The sequence below is a fragment of the Hippopotamus amphibius genome, chromosome 6 (genome assembly GCF_030028045.1).
Source record: "Hippopotamus amphibius kiboko isolate mHipAmp2 chromosome 6, mHipAmp2.hap2, whole genome shotgun sequence".
In the NCBI taxonomy this organism is placed as follows: Eukaryota; Metazoa; Chordata; class Mammalia; order Artiodactyla; family Hippopotamidae; genus Hippopotamus; species Hippopotamus amphibius.
The window spans coordinates 133,452,346-133,473,782 of NC_080191.1; positions in this window are offsets into that span (position 1 = coordinate 133,452,346).

Here is a 21,437-nt window from a genome sequence, read left to right on the forward strand (position 1 = left end):
AATCTGAATACGTATCTGCTGAGTAAATGAATGAAATATCTGTTAAAGTTGCTTTGTGTTATGGTATATCAAAAGTTAGTTCCCTTTTTTCTTTATTTTAGAAACAATGCCAGCATCAAATTTATAACTATAATCTTAAATTAATTCCTTTGGCTTTTTATATTATTGAAATATTTTGTATAAAAGCCATGAACATTTTCTTCTATGATATAATTTACAATGAAATTTTGATGTGGTCAAATGTGATTTCCTAAAGCTTATATTTTCATTTCATATTTTCTTTAGTTTTATATTTACAGTAGCACTAAGTGATTGCTTACTGGAAGCAACTCATATAAATAATAAATTAAAAGAAGACTTGTAGGAATAATGAAAAGAAAGGGCAGTAAGTCATACCCGTACCATCCATATGCATTTTAACACTGCATAGGATTTGCAGTTGGAAGAAAATAATCTGAGCAGACGTTTTTATCAGTTTGATTTGTTCAGAAGTGAGATTATATTTGTTATTAAATAGTAAATTTTCTACAGTAAATAACTGCAAAGAAAAACAAAACAAACCCATGGAAAATACTAATCTCAGTGAATTGGTTGCAAGATTAGAATAAGAAAATAACTAAAGCACCTGTAAGTTTCCCAGCAGTGTAAAATAGCTTTAATTGCTGAATCTCTCTCAATATATAGTCTCTCCATATTCTCTCTATAAATATATGTTTAAATTATTATAAATATACATACAGAGAGACTATTACAAACGTGATATATATATATGTATACATAAGTAGAGAGAGACAGACAGACACAGACAAAGACAGAAAGAGAGATTGTTAAACTACAGTGAACTCAGTTCCATCCTTGTGTAGATAGGTTCAGGGTAGAAAAATGCATGTTGATTTATTTATGGAAGGTTGACATCATAATGACTGGTGAATATCTGGCATCCTTAATAATCCTAGAAGTTTGTGTCAGTATGTGCGTATTTATGGAAACAATGTTGTTTTCGTTTAATTAGCTGGAACAGTTCTTCTAATGATGTTATGTAGCTAGTTATAAATGTAGCTATTTTTTTCTTCAAAACCTCCAAGTTGTTTAGACAGTAATCTTCACTATCTTGTTGGAAGACAGATTTCCCTGGCGGCTTTGGCGCTTCTAGTATAAAATTTTCCCTCCAAGTTTTTCTCTTTTCATCCTCTTTGTGTTTTTGAAATTACTGTTATAATGACACAAACATATAACTAGATGCATAGTTCTAGCAATATTTAATTATGATAGAGGAGACTATATAAACTTTGAGATCAAGAAACTTCAGACTCAAATTTGGCTCTACTATTTATTAACTGAGTAGCTTGGAGAGATCATTTAACTTCTCTGAATCTCAGTTTCCTCATAGGCAAACCAGTAGGTAATTTCTTCAACTGCAAATTGATAGGTAGTAACCTCTTCGTCAACCAAGTTAATACCTTCTAAGTTCCTAACACAGTGCAAGACAGAGTAGACACTCAGTCCATAGTTGTTATCTTCATTGTCATTATTACATCTCTATCTGTCATATGACCTAAGAGACTAGCTTTCGTTGAAGGATGGGCAGTCTAGCTGCTATGTATGTCTCCTTTGGGAAGTTGTTTGGAAGGGAGGTAAAAAAGGGTTTCTTGCTTCTAAGCCATCATGTCTTACACATTGCTAAACCCACTCAATTTTTAGGCTTCACTCTAACACATCACACAGTTGATCTCTCCTTCTGGAAACATTTTCTGCCCATGCCTTCCAGGAGACTGATCTGTCTAGATGCCCTTGCTCAGACTCTCTCCCCTGTTGCTTTTCAGCAACCTGACACCAGAATTTTGCAACACCTCAAGACTTATTTCTCTGACTTCCCTTTTTTGTCTACAGCCTTTCCTTTGAGATCCTTTTTAGTTTCATAAATTTAAATACCATTTTATGCTGATCATTTTCCCGCTGAGGCTCAGCCCAGACCTCATTCAGCCTCAGCCTCAGCCATAAATACCCAACTGCTTTCTTATCTCATTTTTCTCATTCATAAACTGAGTTTGGTGATGTGCTGTTCTTTCTGCTCTCTGACTCATTATTTAATGGTGAAAATAAATTTGTAAGTGTTATTAGAAAACTCCAAAGATAATTCAAACATGAAGCAATATTTATCTTGTAATAATTTTAATGTAAGTAACATATTTAAACACTATAGTAACTATATTTTATGATTCAAATCTAGACAACTAGCATAGTAACTAGCATTTTTTCAGTAGCTTTATATTTAGGAATACTATAGACATGAATTTGTAAGTTTTTAGGCATAATTCACAGGCAAAGATGCTATTTTTGGACATAGTTGGTGTACAACCACATTAGCATGTTTCTTGTTAATACATTTATTTACTTTATTTCCTTTTGCTAATTCATTACAATGTGAATGAGTAAGATTTCCTAATTAAAAGTTGCAAATGTCAGGTTGAGCAAAAACAAAATGAAAATAAGAGAATTCCCATTTGGATGAACTATGAAAGTGACTCAAAGAAAACAAATGGCACACAGAAGTTTAAAAAAAAATATTATGTGGTAACAGAAAGAAGGTAGGATAGTAAAGACTACCCACTGCAGAGGAAGTTCTCAATAATCAGGTGGATAAAAGAATCCTTACATGGATGAGAGTCAGTGGTTGCTTATAAACTGCAATGCTCGCTCAATGAACTCAAATAAAGAATCCACATGGAGGGATGAAGGTTATGCATGGCCTTGACAATAGGAGTTTCTCTTCACCAAGGCTAACTTGGGTAACACAACTGCAGAGTACCTAACCTGACAACAGTAGAGTCTAGTATTGAGCCTCCAGTGTGGTACCATTTCCCCAGGAGTACCAGCCAGCTGTCTGATACAGGTTGATTGCACTATACACCTGTTTCATGGAGAGGACAGCAATTTGGCTCCCCTAGAACAGATATTTACTCTAGATATAGATTTGCTTTTCCAGCTTGTCATGCTCTTGCCGGCAGTATCATCACAACTAAAATATTGACATTGATATAGTCAAGATACAGAATATTTCATCAGCACAAGGATCCCTTATGTTGCCCTTTTATAGCCATACCCACCTCTCTTTCACACTCCCATCCTTGACTCCAGGCAATCACTAATCTTGTCTCCATTTCTATTATTTTATTTCAAAATGTAATATAAATGAAATGATATATGACCTTTGGGGAGTAGCTCCTTTCACTTAGTATAATTCCCTGGCATTTTATCCAAGTTGTTGCATGTATCAATAATTCATTCCTTTTTATTGCTGAGTAATATTCTGTGGAATGAATGCATCATGGTTTGTTTAACTATTCACCTATTGAAAACAAACCATGTAGATTGCTTCTAGTTTTGGACTATGAGCATTCCTGCATAGATTGTGTGAATGTAAGTTTTCATTTCTCTGAGATAAATGCTCAAGAGTGTAATTCCTAGGTCACATGGAAATTAAATGTTTAATTTTATAGGAAACTGCCAACTGTTTTCCATAGTGGCTGTATCATTTTCCATTCCACCAGAAAAAAAAAAATGAATGACCTAGTTTCTTTCCATTCTCCACAGCATTTGGTGTTATCACTACTTTTTAAATTAGCCAATCTGAGAGATGTATAGTGATATCTCATTGTGGTTTTAATGTGCAGTTCCCTAATAGCTAATGATGTTGGGTATCTTTTCATGTGCCTACTTATTTTTTGTATATCCTCTTGAGTGAAATGGCTATTCATATCTTTTGTCCATTTTCTGATTGGTTTGTTTCTTCTTTTTTAAATTGTTGTTTTGAGAGTTCTTTATACTTTGAGAATTCTAAATAATAGTCCTTTGTCAGATATGTGATTTGCAAGGATTTTCTCACAGAATATGTTTTCTTTTTATACCTTCAATAGGATGATTCACAGAGCAGAAGTTTTTGATTTTGATGAGGTCCAATGATCAACTTTTCCTTTTATGGATCATGCTTTTGGTATCAAGTCTACAAACTCTTTGTCTAGACCTAGATCCCAAGGGCTTTTTACCTATGTTGTTTTTCTAAAACTTCTATAGTTTTCATTGTACATTTAACCTGTGATCTATTTTGAATTAATTTTTGTAAAAGATACGAAGTTTGGGTTAAGGTTCACTTTTTGTGTGTGTGCGTGCCTATGGATGTTTCAGTATCATTTGTTGAAAAGTCTCTTCTTCTTGCGTTGGATTGCTTTTATACTCTTGCCAGAAATCAACTGGCTATATGTGTGTAGGTCTGTTTCTGGATTCTTTATTCTGTTTCATTTATCTATGTGTCTTTCTGCCAATTCCATATTGCTTTGATTACCATAACTGCATAGTAGGCCTTAATATTGGGTAGAGTGGTTCCTTTCACTTTATTCTTTTTTTTTTTTTTTTGAACTTGTTTTTTCTACTTTGTGGCCTGTGCATATCAATTTTACAATAATCCACAGATTTTAAGTACCTTATTCACCACCAGGGTATTCTGCACTTTAACATGGGATTCATTTAGCTTGTCATACAGCAGTAAATAGCATGAGGAAATGCCCTTTTAAAGACTCAGTTATGGAGTTAGTTGGATGACAACATCTTTGAGGATGGGTCCTTTCCCTTTCCTATAAGATGCAATATGTGCTTTCAGCTGTTACCAGTATGTGGTATTTCTTTCTTAGCCAGAAATCATGGATGTAGAACCAAGGTAGAAGTGATCATGACTCATCTCATTATTATCAATGACTCTCTTACAGAATTTCTGCTTCTAGTCCTACTGCTTTGGATTCTGTTGATTTAGAGGTGTTGTTAACAGTTAACATAGGCTTTCATGAAGAAGCATTGAACTGCGTGTTGAGACTCTCTTCTGGCCATTTGGAGCATCTAGTTCCTCTTTACCAATAGGGAGAGAAGGAGTTCATTTATTAGCTGGGGATCTTGATTCTGATTATCAAAAAGAAATAGTGTTTGTGCTTCACAATGTGAGTGAGGACATCTAGTCCTAGAAACTAGCATTCCTGGAGTGCCTTTTAGTACTTCTACACCCACTAGTAAAAGTTAGGTGAGGATTATTACAATATAGAGAAGACAATTAAGAGCTAAGTTTCTTTAACAATGAAGGTATGAATCATAAAGAGCCATGTCTACCCGGGGCCTGGCAGAGAGAAAAGAGAACATGGAACTGATACTAAAAAAGAAGGTTATAGTTATCAACTGCAACCTTATAGTCAAGTGCAAAAATGAGGATTAGAGTAGCTATGCATATATTATCCTTGCTTTATTATGATGATATTTGTACATATTAAGTAATCTTTCCCATCTCTCCTGTCCCTACTATTTAATAAGATTTATTGGTAGTTGTGAGTCTAGTAATCTTTAGTTGAAAAATATCAAAGGGGGATTGTGGCTTTACAGAAGAATGAGCATTACTTCAAGATGGAAACAGTGACTTATGGGATTTGGGGTCTTTTTTTTTGATAGATGATGAGACTGTCTTATACAAGAGATAATTGCTTTAGGTAGATGGAAACATGTTGTTTCTGTTTGTTTGTAAGTTTAAATATGGATAAAGGGTGTGTATACCCTGCATAGCTATCAAGAAACTGGCACTCATTCTGGGCCTTCTCTTACTTACTTATTAATCCATCCATCCATCCATCCATCCATCCATCCATCCATCCATCCATCCATCCTAAGAGGTCCTTTATGATCAGTGAAATGTAAAGACATAAAGACAAAGTTATAGCATCTGATCTTGTTTCCTACCTATCTAGCTTGATAAAGCCCTGCCTGCTCATGACCTTTCCACAGATGCATTGCAGCCCATCCAAGCCTTCTCCAGAACCTGAAGTCCAGCAAGTAGCTTACTGCCCTGTGTCCCCACTTGCTAGCATTTGGAACAGCACCTGCCGTATAACCCTAAGCCAACCCATGGGAGGGTGGGGCTGGGACCATTACCAATGAAAGTCTTCAGTTTTGTGGGCCAAACCATTTAAAAAGGTTTTTCAGAGGACTCTATCCATTTAGGGAACTAAATTCTGTATATCCTTTAATTACCAGTGACTTGGTTTCTGATTCCTTATCTGATGGACTTTGGTGAGCACTGACTCATAAGCAACTAGAGAAATAAGAGGCTGGCACAGTTGATGAGTAGCTGGCACACCTTATAGGCAGCTGCTATATCATAACAATGAGATACAGATGGGTGACATTCTGACCTTTGTCTTCACCTGGTGACTTTCCCCATTTGAGCTCATAGATGGTAGCCTCTACTCCCCAAAAGAGTGCAAAATCAAAACTAAAGGAAGCCATATTATTGGCTTATAAAATCAAAGTGAATAGTCCAGGAAAGATATGAATGGAGATGGGCTCTGGCAGAGCCAGTTTTTGCTTCGTCCTTCAAATATGTAAGAATCCTCTGAGCTGGGAAGAAAGAGAAGAAAACTATAAGGAAAAGAGCTTGATGTTGACGTATACGTATATGTGGGGTGGAAGAGGGGGCTGACCTATCCTCCTCCTCAGGACTAAAACAAAGTGCAGCCTCAGTCAATATCCCCTAAAGAGCTAAGTGAATAGCCAAATATTTTCTGGTAAGGCCAAAGGTGACTCAGATTTTATTCTGAGCACTCAAAGGTAAAAAGGGAGATGGCAAATGGGGTGGCGTAGACTTTGAGAGGAAAGCCAGGTGGTAGATGCTGCCTCCCAGTGGATCTTGGGGTGGAGGTTCAAGACTGAGTAGCTCTCTCATTAATTTTGCACCACTGAATACCCTCACAGCTGAAAATCAGCCTCAGGGAAAATCCTCTAGGACTGAGTTCCAAAGTTAAATGACTAAGAGAATAGTAAATGTGAATAGTTTACTAAAAAGTGACTAGATTAATTTTTCTGCCTTCACGTAGAGATGGGGACTCAAAATAGAAACCAAGTCCATATATAAGGAAACAAATTAAATATCTGCACAACTGATACATCAGTAAATATATGCTGTGCTTATTATGGTTGTATCCTGTTCCAGTCATTCTAATAGCCCTCTTCTTGTTTTAGTGAGAGGTGGCAGAAGTTAGTACTTTTAATTTCAGCAAAAGTGGAAGTTATCTTAGTATTAATGGGATTAGAAGGGTGGTGAATGTTAAGTCTTATGAATACAGCTTCTCAAATTGCTAGAATAAGATGCAGTTATAATGAGTAATGCCATCATTTTAAAAGAGGTTTTGTGTAATACTTCATATATTTTAAATATAAATAAAATAAATCATATATTATTATTTTTGTAAATCAAATATTATTATTTTTACTATCACAATTAGTAATGTTCTCCTGACTTTCCTTTCCATTTCAAGAGAGCATGAGGTGATTGGAAAGTTCAAAGTCTTTCTTTGAAAAGGATCTTTTATGAGAAAACACATTGTGAATTTAACAAAATAAAACAGTAATTAAAACAATAACTAGCATTTTCCCAAGTGATTTGCAGAGCAAAGGTCGCCCTTCAGATGCTGTTTCTACAGATGACTTAAAAGTAGTTGGTTTTATTCAGCTTTTATTTCTTTAAACAAAATTATGCATATATTTTATTATGTTATTTTAACTCATTTCTTCACTAAAGAATACCTTCTTGCAGTTTTTTCCTTCAAAGAAAATATTATTCTAGAATGCCTAAAGAAGCTCAGATCCCTCATTTTTATTTGTTTATAAATTGTTAACTGAAGGGACTTTCTTGCAGAGAATATCAAACAGCAAGTTCTCTGCAAGAGGAACGTTTGCCTGGAAAGCAACTCATGGTTGCCAGAAACCACATCTGTACCTACAGTGTGGATTCAGTCTGTTATTCCAAGATTAGTCTTTTGAGACCATAATTTACTTTACCAGGGAAGTTTTTTTTTTCAAACTCTAACTCACATGAAAGCCTCACTCTACAACAGAAAGACAATTCTAATAATGGACAACATCTCATGTCTGCCCTTGGATCATTTCAGTAGAATACGGAAGCACGTGCAGTACACTAGCTCTTGATCAGTCTTCCCATGGATGAGGCTTTTTTCCATTTTTCAGTTATTTAGAGACATAAATTGCACATAATACTCAGTGCAGAGAGAGGAGATAAGCTGTATTAGATCCATTTTTAACCATAAAGGAAGGTTATTTATAAAATGGTGGCTCATGTGGGAGAATAAATGTTTTTTATTAAAAAGAAGGAAATTGAGTGCTTCTAAAAAATCTTAAAATAAGTAATTCCAACAATGGAGGAAGTGAAATCACCCCTTGGCAAATCTTGATAGATTATTTATGCTTTTGGAATAGAGTCATACAGGCATATGACCATCCTTGATTAATAATGAATGTGGTTTCAGGACAATCACAGCACTGTATTGTGTTACAAAGCCAGCCCTAATCATTTGGAATAGAAGCAGCAAATGTGATTACTCTATAATCAGGATAGATCAACAAATGATGGCTCATCAGAGGACAGTGTAATATAACCATAATTCCATAAATTGGCCTTATATAATAAAGCCTAAAATACAACCAGACTAGTTTGTGCTCAATGGTTTGGCAATAATCTTAATGTCATGCTCTCAAAGAGATCACTCTGTTTGAAGGGCTTCAAAGGGGGCCAGGAACTGAGGGAATGAGGAGGTGAACTCAACAGAATCAGGATAATCGTGAGCTGATAGTTTGAACCTCTGTTGGATTGCATTCCTCTCCTCATTGTTCCCCTGAAGAGTGCTGCCCCTGCTCCATAACATCTTGCATCTTTTATCAGTGGTTATCACAGAGGATATATTAAACTGACATCAGTATTTGGGTTTGCAGTAACCTTCTCTTCTGCTCATATGGACACTTCATATGCAATAGATAGCACCATCTCTCATACCTTGTGTTCTCTGCAGGTTCTTTGTGGCAGAGGTGTGTTTAGATAGTCAGAGCTGATTTTCTTGACATTCCTGAATGATCTCTGTGACCTTGGTGGAGCGCCGTCTACTGATGCATGTCAAGTGGCAGAGGAGTGGGGCGTCTATTCTGGTATCCCTTGCACCAAGTGTTCAATTGCACCTTGATATGAAAGAAAGAGTACCCATATAGGTTAGTCAGTTCATTTTAAGGGACAACAAGTTCTGTGGTAAGACTCCTGAGAAAAAAAGACCACTGACCTTTAGGGAAATGTTGAATTTTCAGGTTCCCTATTTCCATTTTCTCTTACAATGGTGCTGTAACTATTATGGATAGAGGTTGTACTTATGGAATACAGTGCAACTAACAGAGGATTGTAAAAGCTGTTTCTGTGTGAGCAAGGCTAAACACATATTAACTTTCGTAAGAATTTATTCTTTAGAGCTAGTCTTGAGATATTACATGACATGGTCTTATAATGCTTTTATGTACAAAACCAAAAGTTAGAATAGTTTTTATCTTTACCAAGGTCCCCATATAACTCAAGGAAGCCTTGGTTAATGAGGAAGTTCCCAGTTCAAGCTGAGTGCTATATCTTACTTGGTTTGAAATGTCCTCACAAGGAAGTTGAAATAAGCTTGATGCAAAGTGAAAAATACTATTTTCTCCTTCTAAAATAGTTTATGAAGGAGCAATAGAAAGTAACAAAAAGGTCCAGTCCAAGAGTCATTGAATTCTGAGTCTCTCCCTCAAGTCTACATTTTCTTGTGTTTTCATGAAGACATTCACACAATGGTGTGGGAAGATCCACGTATTCTTCCACACATCCCTGACTCATGGAGTATCTACATCCTCTTGAAAAAATGTGAATAACAATTTAACGCACTTTTTCTTACTTTCTTGGTTCTTTTATATTACTATCTGAAATGGTTTTCAGATAATAATGATACTTTATAAATGCTTTTTGATACTAATGCTCCTTCATAAGAGGTGTAATGGATTAGGAGTAAGGAAATCTAAGTTCTGATATCTTCCTGTTAGTCATCTATTTTGTAAATAAGATTTTCATATATCAATTTTGTGTGTGGGGGGGTGAAACTTTATTTTAATGTAATTGTGTGTGTGAGTGTGTGTGTGTGTGTGTGTGAAAAATGTCTCATATTTTTAGTGTGAAAACGTTCAAGTGTCATCTACTTTAATGGTGCAATTTTAAGGGGATTGATGCCACATTTATAAACCAGAATAGATTTATTTGGATATTTATTACTTTATTTCTTCTAAAGTTTTAATTTCTCCTTACATAAAAAGGCCTCCTATAATCCACAGTAATCAGAATTTGAATTAAAATCTATATAGAAATTATATGATCCATATGCTATTTCAAGTAGAAAAGAGGCCAGAAAATTTTATTCAGTTCTCTTAGTAGTTGGGATCAGGAAATAAATAAAAACATTGTGTCTCTGTCTATAAAATTAAATATATCCTCCACTGCAGAAAATTTGGCCTTACTACTGATTTCAAATAAAGTTTGGCAACTTTTTCCTTCTGAAAAGAGAGCCTGATATCTATGGATACATAAGGTTTGCCTTAAATTTCAGACCTATATTCTGCCTAGATCTTGACTACTTCAGGCATATTCCATGGAAGTGCAGTCCTAAGTGTAAAAGGGGGAATCAGTGGCAGGCCTCCTAGATTTTAATCCTAGCTCTGCTAACTGCTAGAGATGTGGCCCTGGAAGAGTTACTAAACTCTCTGTGCTTCCATTTCCCCTTCTGTAAAATGGAGGTGATAATGTTTACCTCCAGTATTTATTGTGAGGATGAATTGAGTTAACCCAGGTGAACAATAGTACTTGGCATTTATTAAGCATTCATTAATATCAAGTGTAGCTATCATACCCAACAGTCCAGTTTGGTTCTGAGTATCCTTTCTTTTGGCAACAAATTTCAACACTTTCATCTACGGATGCATAAAAGTCTTTTTGAAATAGTGTCCATTTTCCCTCTGTATCACTGGTAAAAGGAATAAATGTCTCAGTTTTACTATACTCAACTGTTTATTTATAGGGTCTTCCAAAATTGTATCTTCATTCTTGCAGGCTCTGTTATCCTGGCTTGTATATTTGAGCTTGAAAGATTATATGATAGGCTATGAAAAGAATCCCCATCGCCCCTTTTTAAATCAAAGCCCCTTCGTCTTTTGTTTTTATAAGACAATGCAATTAAGTGGGATAATTTTACTAAATCCAAGAGAGGTATTTTTTAACAAATGAGATACTGAAGCTTGTGATTGCAGCTAATACATTATCCACTGTAAATGTAAAATTTCCACAGTGTAATTTTTGCTGTTTTATAAGAAATGATTTCCATATTAGAAACATCCCTTTAAAAGAGACTTTCAAAGAGGGAAAATCTAGTAATTGAGGCTTTTAACATCACAGAGAAGTGCTTCTTGAAATTCAAGGAGAGAATCAGTAGCATTTTCTTAAGAGACTTTGTACACAGTTCTGGTTACTATGGACATACCAATTCAAGGTTACTTAAGAGAAAACATTAAAAATCTACATAATTCTCTGAAGTATATAAATGATTCCAGAAATACTGTGTAAGTCTTTAGTGAAGGCTTATTATAAGGTTTGACTTTTTATGACCTTCAGCAGAATAATTGTATGTACGTATGTATGTATGGAGGCAGCTTCTATTATTACTGTTAAGATTGCTGTCTCAATGGAAGATCATAAAAACTCCTAAACTCTGTGCTTGTAAAAATCCTCCTCAACTCATTTAAACATGAAAGAGAATAAGATAAAGGGCTAGTACTATCCCAATCATGGTATTAAGTTCTGTGTGAATTTATTTTTTATGCACTTAATTAATACATATTGAATACCTAGCAGGTGGTAAGCACCTTTTAAATATTAAATCTTCAAATATTAATAAAGATTATTTAATAATTAATATTTATATATAATAATTAATAAATAATTGAAATTACATAATTTTCAGAAGCTGATCTAGTGGAGGAAAAGGATATATGAATTATAACTGATATGATAGGGTGAATGCTAGTAAGAGAGATCTACACAAATAACTATGGGAACACGTGAAGGATGGCTTGACTGGGTGAGGGAGGAAGGTGAGAAGGGTTAGGACATGGCAGACCTTCCAGAGGAAGTGCCATTTGATCTGAACCTTGATGGTTTTGTAAGAAGAAAAGAGGGATAAAGAGTTCTCAAGGAGAGAAGTTAATCTAAACAAAGTCACGGCATACCAACATTGAGATACAGAAAGTATTTTGATGTGACCAGAGTAAGTCACATTAAAGAAACAGCAGGAAAAATAAGTTGGTTCAGCTAGACTCCAAGGAGTTTTTGTGCCACGCTAAGATGTATGTTTTTGGTCTTATAGACAATTAGAAGGTAGTGAATATTTAAGGAGACGAAATAAATATTGATGCATGTATGTTTTAGAAAGGTTAGCAGAATATGTGTATATTAAAAATGTAAGAAACTGGAAGTAGGTAAACGAGTCAGGAGTGACATGTGCAGGTGAGTAATGGTGAAAGCTGGAGTTAGGCACTGTTAGTGTTAGTAGAAAGGAGGAGAAACTGCAGAGCTTTCTTTGTGACCAACTGAATATGTGTGGGAAGAAGAAAGGCAGCCATAGTCTACTGTGGTTTCCAAACCATAGAGATGCAATACTTTTCATTAGTACAGTCTGTCCTAGAAAGTTATATGAATGATTGGAAAAAATTTATTGACTAATGAGATTTTATTGGGTATGGAAATAATTCAAACAAAACAGAAGTTATCTAGCTTCTAATTTTAACCACGATTTTTATTAGGTCACAAATTTATTTTAAAGAATGGCAACACAAAAACTCAACCTTGTTTAAATAGTTGCAACTTTCAGAATAATGTAGAGGCTGAGCCAGAATGGTGATGATATTGTTGATATTGAAGACAGTCATTTAGATACCCCTGTAGGAGGCTCAGATAAAAGGTGAAATATACTACCAGGCGCCAGAGTTTTAAAAGAAGTAGTTCCATAACAGAAAAATGAGGAAACTTGGCCAGTAGTATACTGTAAATCAAAAAATATAGACTAGAAAGAATGGATGTGGAAAAACCCTACCATTACACTACATAATGTACTAGATAATTCATACTAAAAAGAAGTTTTATGAATGTCATAAAATGAGAAACTTTAGCTGAGAATAAAAACTTGTATCACTATCTTAAAAAATTCATGCTCAAGAGATATCTTCCAAATGTAGTATCACTCCCCAAACTGTTGCCTTTGCCCATGATTCTATTTCTGTAAGGCTTTCATTAGAGCCATTTTTCTATAAGCCCCATCTCATCCCAATTTCTGTGTTGAGCCAAACTTGGGTGAAGAATTCTTAACCACCTCAATCTTTGCATCTCCAATCAGATGAGGTTTAGCACTTCTTAACACAGTGGCATGAGTGTCTCAGAGCAGACCACTCCCATACTCCTCTGCTGATAATTAGATTCAGATTCAGAACCAAGTGCCTCAGTGATGATTACTTGTGCTGCTTCCTGAACTGCAATTCTTCCTGCACCCAAAGTTTTATTTCTTAGAAGTGAGCTTCCTTTCTCGTTCCCGTCCCCATGTTTTTGTCATTCTGTCTTCCATAGACTGTCGTTCTCCTTCTCTACATCCTGGAGCTGTGTCCCTGAACCCAGTTTTGGTACCTCGAGCTCAAATTTCCTTAAGGATAGATACCCAGGCAGTGAGTAGTAGCTCCTGCCCCAAGATTACCCCGACCTGGGCTCTGCCCATCTCCGAGGATCCCTAACCCTCTTCTAGGTTCCAGCTACTTTCTTCAGTTGTGCTCAATATATCTGTGCTCTCTCTTCACCATGCCTTACCTCTCCAAGTGCTCCACCATTGTTTAGTTTTGCACCAAGTGTCTGACCAGTTGATCAGAAATAAGATCCAGTCCTCATACTGGTTCTCTCACCCTCTTTACCTACCTTGGTTTGTGACAATGAAACGTCAGGCTTTATTCCACAGTCAGAAGGATGAAAGAGGCAGAGTGTAAGGAGAGAGAGAGAAAGAAAAAGACAGAAAGAGAGAGAGAGAGAGAGTAGACATGCTGCTTTTAATAAATTTTAAGTACATAATCGTCCTTACCCCACTCTGCAGCCCCAGGCCTGCAGTGACAAGATGCCAGGGGTCCCCCCAAATGAAGCTTTTGACATTGTAATAGGGAGCTTTTGTGAGCCTGGCCACCAGTGTTAACAGATGTGACATGAAACCCTGGTCCCTTACCCATGGCATGCTGAGGAGTGTGGGCAGCAGTATGTTTCCATGGAAACATACTAGGAATCCATCTTATAAACACAATCCTGCTTCTGCTTCATGAGGAATAGTCCATTCTACTCCAACCTATCGATGCATCTTCAAATGTTGTTTCATGTCCAGTGGTTGGCAGCGAAAATAGATGAAGCCCACCTATCTCTGAGATAAGGACATGAGGACTTGATAGCTCAATATTGACACACACAATTGGCAAAGAGATAATTTGCATGGTTTTGATATTCTCTTAAATAAATAAAGATGACTAGGGGCCCTTGGAGAGCACTTTGCATTCTTCAATTAACAAATAACTCTATGTGACCAGTCTGCTAATAGAATGCTGTCTTGGATTAATCTTAATCTAAATGTGAAAAATTATAACATCAGCAAAGCTGAAGGTTCTATTCACTCTTTTAAAATTACTTTTTAACTATACAGTAAAATATGAATTTATTATCTGTGTGAAAAACTAAAACATAGGTAAGGTTAAATATAATTTAATCATCTCTATCCTATTTACTTTTTTTTTTTTTTTTTTGCTGTTTTTAAAATATAACATTTATTGCTTGGATGGTTTGATACAGAACAGCTTTTCTTCTCATTTTGAATTTGGAAGTACTATACAACTAAATACAAAGAGGAACGAAAAGTACCAAAACCGAACTTGTGATTCTCTGTTCATGTGGCATAAACCAGTTTTGTACATAACATGTAGCAGCAGTTTTTAAGTTCCCTTTAGAAAAATATGAATTCTACACATTTATTATTGTTTCCTGTTTAATGCATGGGCTGAAATCACTAGGATCAACTTCCTTCTGGAGGAAAGAGAGAAACAGAGGGTGGAAAGAATGGTGAAACTTTCTGAAACTGGCATCCGACTGTCACATAGCTTCCCTGGGGCTGGTGGAAAAAACAGCCCTTTGGGTTTTTTGTTTTGTTTTCACATCCGGGAGTTTCATATAGTGATTGAATCTCAGCATCGTGTCCATAAATCAAAGAGAAAAACAAGAGAGAGAAACTTGCACCTCAAAAAACTTTTCAGAAGATCCATATATATATATATATATTTTTGTAAAAGCCCTGAGAGGAGGAGAAAGAGAATCAAACAAAATGTATAGAAACAAATTAGCTGGACATGCAAACTAAGCTATGATTCACCCAGAGTTTAAACAAATCACAAATTTCACAGTTTAATATTGGGGGAGGGGACAGAACAACAAACAACTGATACATCTCTCAACCTCACTAATAAAATGTGGCAAGACCTTGTCCACTATGAGGGTACAGATGAAGGCAAAATAAAGCTTTAAATCAATAGTGATTATTGCGAGCTGCAGCCCCGGCCGCATTGCCAGGCTGGTTCCTGCTACATCTCACCCCAGCGTAGAGTTAAGTCGTGGCTTCTCCCCACAACATTCCAAGTTTTAGTGTGGAGAGCTGCGAAGAGAAACAAAACACAAGAAACCCCAAATAATAATAACGAAAATAACAACAATCGTCATAAAAAATTAAGGGATGAATGAACTGGTTTTAACTAAGCACACCACGCCTGGTATGAAGTGATACGGGGTGTGGGTCATTGGTTCTGATTCGTGTTCACCTACAGTAAATACAACCTCATTTAGAAACAGGTTCACACATCCCTAATACAGGTAAAAAGCATATATACCTCAACCTTTTTCCTTTCACATGCAAAGATACCATGTTTGTATCATGTCAAGAACACACAGCTTCCTTTGAAGTCTGGGGGGTTGGATTTTGGCCACCAGGAGTTGGCGAGGAAGTGGAGAGGAAGGGGGTCCCTGTGGTGGGCACAAGTGTAAGGACAGAGGAGCCTGGGGGCCAGAAAAGGCGAGGGTCCCGGGAGGGGTGGCACGGGAGGCGCGAGGCACTGAGGCTGGGGTGTCCCAGGTGTCTGGCGGGAGGACAGGACGCTGAGCACAGCCCAGCTACAGTAGGATCTGTTTCTTTTCACTGCTGGCGGCTACAGTGAGGGGGTCTATTGCCTGCAAACGATGCTCACCAAAGAAAAACCCCACCTCTGTGCACCCAGGGGTTCGGGCGATTCAGAAACTAGAGAGAACATGTTTATCTTCAAGCACCAGCCCCCATCACAGGAAGGTAAACATACATCTATTTTTCCTCTTCAATCTCGCATGTGCAGTTTTATTATCTCCTCGCTCTGCAAAGGACAGGAGCACAGGTGGGTGAGGCTTGGGCTGGGTTTGGCAGAAAGACCACGAGTGAGGTCCTGCTGCCTGGCTTTCCCGGAAGCCCCGGCGCGCACCTCGCCGCCTCTCGTCTCCCTGGGCTGCCCCCCAGCCCTGAGGGCGGCGGGAGAACCACGCGGCCCCTGCTGGGTCCTGCAGTCACGGAAGAAAGGCATGTCTAAGTACAGTAGAAGAGCCACCGCCCGAGGGAGCCCAGGACAGCTGTGGGCGGACGCTCACACGGAGACCCGGGGCGCGCAGGACAAATATTGCCCATTTGTTTCTGCTGACTGCGGAGACCAGCAAACTGATGAACTACAAATAATAATAACAATAATAATATTAATACATACACCGAAAGGGGGGGAACCAGATACACGACATCTATGCGTGTTTTCCGTCGCTTCAGTTGCCAGGGTAACTCTTCTCTGTCTTGAAACTTGAACAGTAATGGCATGTCTAATGCTGAGAGAGTGGAAACATGTACGAGGTCGAAGCTAGAATCTTTCCTGGTTTTAGCTTGAACCAAATTGGAAACCTTCATGAACCACATCCTGCAACATATTGAGGACCAAGTTACAGCTCCACCATGCAGCAAACAGAGGAAAAAAAAAGAAAAAAAAGGAAAAAAAAAGTCTATTTGAGAAACGAGCATCATATCCACATTTCCTCTGGGAATTTATATGAAATTCACATAACTTTCTTCCAGTTATTGGCCATGGGTATCCAAGGGCATGTTTTTTTTTCTTCTGTTTCCAGCTCACAGAACAAATGTCCTATTTACTTTTAAAACTATAAAATTTTTTGGGTTATTTCTTTGTGTTTCCTCTTCACAATTATTTTATTATCCATTTGGTGTGTTACACAGAGTGGTCCTCAGGGACCTCTGGAGAATTAAATTTTGTCCTTTCAAGATGATTTTAACTTTGCCTTAGGTAACCTGATTCTGTTTGTTGTATGATCCTTCTTGGTAATTTGCTTGTGTTGCAACTCTGTGGGAGAGAATGTCAGGAAGGCAGAGAGAGATGATATGACAGATCACAGCTGGATATTGTTTGAGTTTTTCTCCAGAAATAAAGGAATGAATGTAGATGGAGTCTTTGCTCAAAAGGGTAAACAGGGACATTGTTTAGCTGACAAAAATCTTAACTTGACTAGTGTATTATTTTCCTAAAACTGTCTTAACAAGGTACCACTAACTAGATAGCTTAAAACAACAGACGTTTACTGTCTCACAATTCTGGAGGCTAGAAGTCCAAAATCAAGGAGTTGGCAGGGCTATTCTCACACTAAAACCTGTAGGGGAGTACTTTCTTGCCTCTTCTTAGTTTCTGGTGGTTTGGTGGCAATCTTCAGCATTCCTTGGCTTGTGGACTCATCACTTCAATTCTCCATCTTCACAGTGTGTTCTCCTTGTGTCCCTTTACATTGTCTTTCCTCTGTGCAGTCTGTGTTTGTGCCCAAGTTTTCCCTTTTTACAAGGACACTAGTCATGTGGGATTAGGGCACACTCTAATAACTTCTTAACTTGACTGCATCTGCAAAGACCCTATTCCCCCAGAAAAGGTGACGTTTTGGGGTACTTGAGATTAGGACTTCAACACTTCTTTTATGGGGGACACAATTCAACCCATAACAACTATTAACACAAAAATAGATAATTCATTAGATTATCGAAAAGTTAAGTATTCTTGTCTAATAAGAGAAGTTGAGGGTAAGTGGTTTTTCAATTAGTAACAAATAATTGTTTTCCAAAGGAAGGAAATAATTATGTTAAGTGCACATGGAGTTCATTAGAATTTTAATGGAATTCTGATTTTTTGAAAACTATATTTAGTATTAAAAAATTGCTACCATCAAAGATTCAATACATTACAGAAAATGGAAAACCATTAAACTAATACCTCTTTTAGGATGCATTATACACGTAATTATTATGAAGAGGTATTATTCCATTACTCAAATAAGACTAACTTGTAAATAGTTCAAGTACACCTTTGCTATAGTGAATGTCCACTTACTCCCTCTTGAAAAACTAACTCAACCTAAATGATTGTATTTCTATTTCAGAAGTTTGTAGTAAGTTAGGAAATATACAATTTTATCTATAAATTGATTCTGACAAATTTGCGTTTTGGCACAACTAGACAGCAAGATAGATGCAATTATAAAAGCCTCTATGGAAGAGCCACAGATATAGATGATTGATTCTGTGCGTTGTCAATAAGTCCACTTTATCAGTTCGTGGTACGGCATAGTACCCAGTATAATGGCTAGCTTCCACATTACATTTGGGTATTGAGTTTGTTATGAAGCAATCCTAACCGAAACACAAGCATTTACTGTGGACCTCATTAATTTCACACTTTTTTCAGCAATGCTTTGTTCATACTCCCTATCCAAAGAGTTTGATCACCCTGAATCCATAAACGGATACTCTACTGGCCTCTAGTTTACAGGAATGAGATTACAAATATGTTCTCTGTTCAAAAGCACATGGGGTTTTCACACCCTGCCACACCACATGCCTAAATCCAAACATCTAGGTTCTTACCAAACCTACCCCAGCCCTCTCACTATGAATCCAAGCCTGTCCTATAACAGACACCCTGAGATTTTATTATGTGAAGTCACTGCTACTGGCCAAATCTGGAATTACGTTTCTCGTTCCTTAAATCCTTGCTCTCTTAGACGTCTTGTATTTCCTTCCAGACACCGGGGTCATCCCCTTAGATCCCTCCTTATACCCTAAATACTCACTGTTTATTGAATCAGAGCAATTAGGGGGCTCACTCTACTGAAACATTAGCTCTGTGGGAAGATGTATGCTAAGTTCCAAATAGCCAACTTACCAATGGGTTTAGAATCACAATCCATAGCTACGTTTTAGATTTTTGAGGCTTTGACTGGAATGCCATTCAATATGAACAAATTGAGACATTATTATATAAAGTTTAGCAGCCAAATAAACTCAAAATTTAAACATCATGTTTGTTTTAATTATATTTTGTTCTATAGTAACTGGAAATAAATGGTAAATGGCTAATTTAAATTACTAATAATCTTGCAAGAAAGAACTAAACAAAAAGGATGCTATTCAGAAGTATGTCGGAAGTCTCCTAGATACTCTTTACCCTTTCAAAATCTGTGTCTTTAGCCATTACCACCCAGGGTGTGCCACTTAAGTAAGACCTTCCTGGAAAGGGAAAGAGGAACAAAACCCATGGCTTTCAGATACTACCTTCTTTAGCTAAGGGCAAGATGAATGGTGGGAGACTGTAGAACAGAAAGCTATTCTGATGTCCAAAGACAAAATCTTGGTTAGCCTATGACTGTGCACCTGGGCACTCCCACTTTCCCTTCACAGGGTACCCCTACTCCCTGACAAATCAGCAATAACAGCACCTTCTGTTTACCAAGTACTCTTGGGAGCCATTTCCATAGTATAGACTGGTTTATTCATCCCTCTTTCTTAACCTAGCTAAGATGCACTACAGAAATTGTAGTTTTTGTGATGCATGGGTGTAGAGCTGGGGAGAGATTAAGGATAAAAAAAAACAGTTTTGGAGTACTGGCCAATTTAGGAACAGTCAAGATAGTTGGGGTCCTCGGTAGCAAGAGCTGGAATTGTAAATGGGTCACATGTGGTACTGGATCGAAGAGAGGGAGTGAGATTTAGTCTAAGCCTTGTGCAGTTCTCTCTGGTCTGCACCCTCTCAAGTGTGAATTTGGTGCTGTTGCCCTTTGAGGTGAGGCAGAGAAAGGTCTGTCCCAGTCCGAGAAGGGGTGATTCCTGCCCTTTCCTTAACAGCAGGCCAGGAGCCTGGAACTAGAAGAGCTGTCCTCATGCCTTTGTTCTGCAGATCTATTTATTGATTTCCAATCTCTCACTAGAGTTCCCTGTAACTCTGACATGCATGGAACCAGGAGAGCATTTTGTAGGAAAAGACTTGTTGGTGCTGAAAGGGAGGTTGTAGGACTGTTCATCTTCTAGCCCTACAAGCTGCTTGCACATTATGTGGATGATGCTATAGGTTGCTCAGTTTAGTCAACCATAGAAGTAAAAAGAATGATATGAAAAGTTGTGCCTTGACAGAAATTCAGGTGTGCAGGGAAAAACAAAACAAAACATGTTTTCATTTTCTACAATTTAATTCCAAGTCATTATCTCCCTGAGTTGATACAATGTCCAATTGTGAGCTCTTTAGTGTCTGGGTCTCATGCAGGACCAGAACACTTGGGGAGATCCTACAGGGCACTGGTATTTATTCTCCACACATTTTATCACCAAGACACCTTTTGTACCCACCTGCATGTTCCCTTTACATCTTATATTTTCAATGCTTTTAAGCTATATGTGGAACATAAAAATTAATAGCTCAATAAATAATTCTTCTACATTGTTAAAAAGTTTTTAGGTTTTGGGTCTTAATATTTACTACCAGGTACAGTATTCAAAATAATATCTTAGGCTCTTTCTATAGATTCCAATAGAGCTGATTGGGAAAAAAATTCCTTTAATATGATTTTTAGTTTCTTACTGACTTTACTGGCAATCTTTCTGGATGGACATGGTTATAAATTTGATTGCTCTTACATTTTATTAAAACCTGTTCAATACTAGGAAATGTTTCATATTTGTTTATCCTTTAATGTATAGTTTAATAAGTGTGATATTGAATTGAGGTAATCTGACATGGGCATTGGCGAAAGGTAGGAGATGTGACTCAGCCTGATAGAAACTGCACCAGACCACCCCAATCCGTGTGTTATAGGGACAGTACCCTTATAGCTGAAGGTCGTGTAATGTAGCCTGTTACCTACACCCCTCAAATTGTATGTAGAGTGCTGTGTTTATTTGCATTTCTCTGGGGAATGTGTCTGTAGATTCCCTTAATACCTCATAGTTTCCATAGAAGTTCTATATGATTACACCATCCTTCCAAGTGTCCCCGGTACTTAGTAAATTATCATGCTTGATTATGTTACTCAGCACTCTCAGATGTTA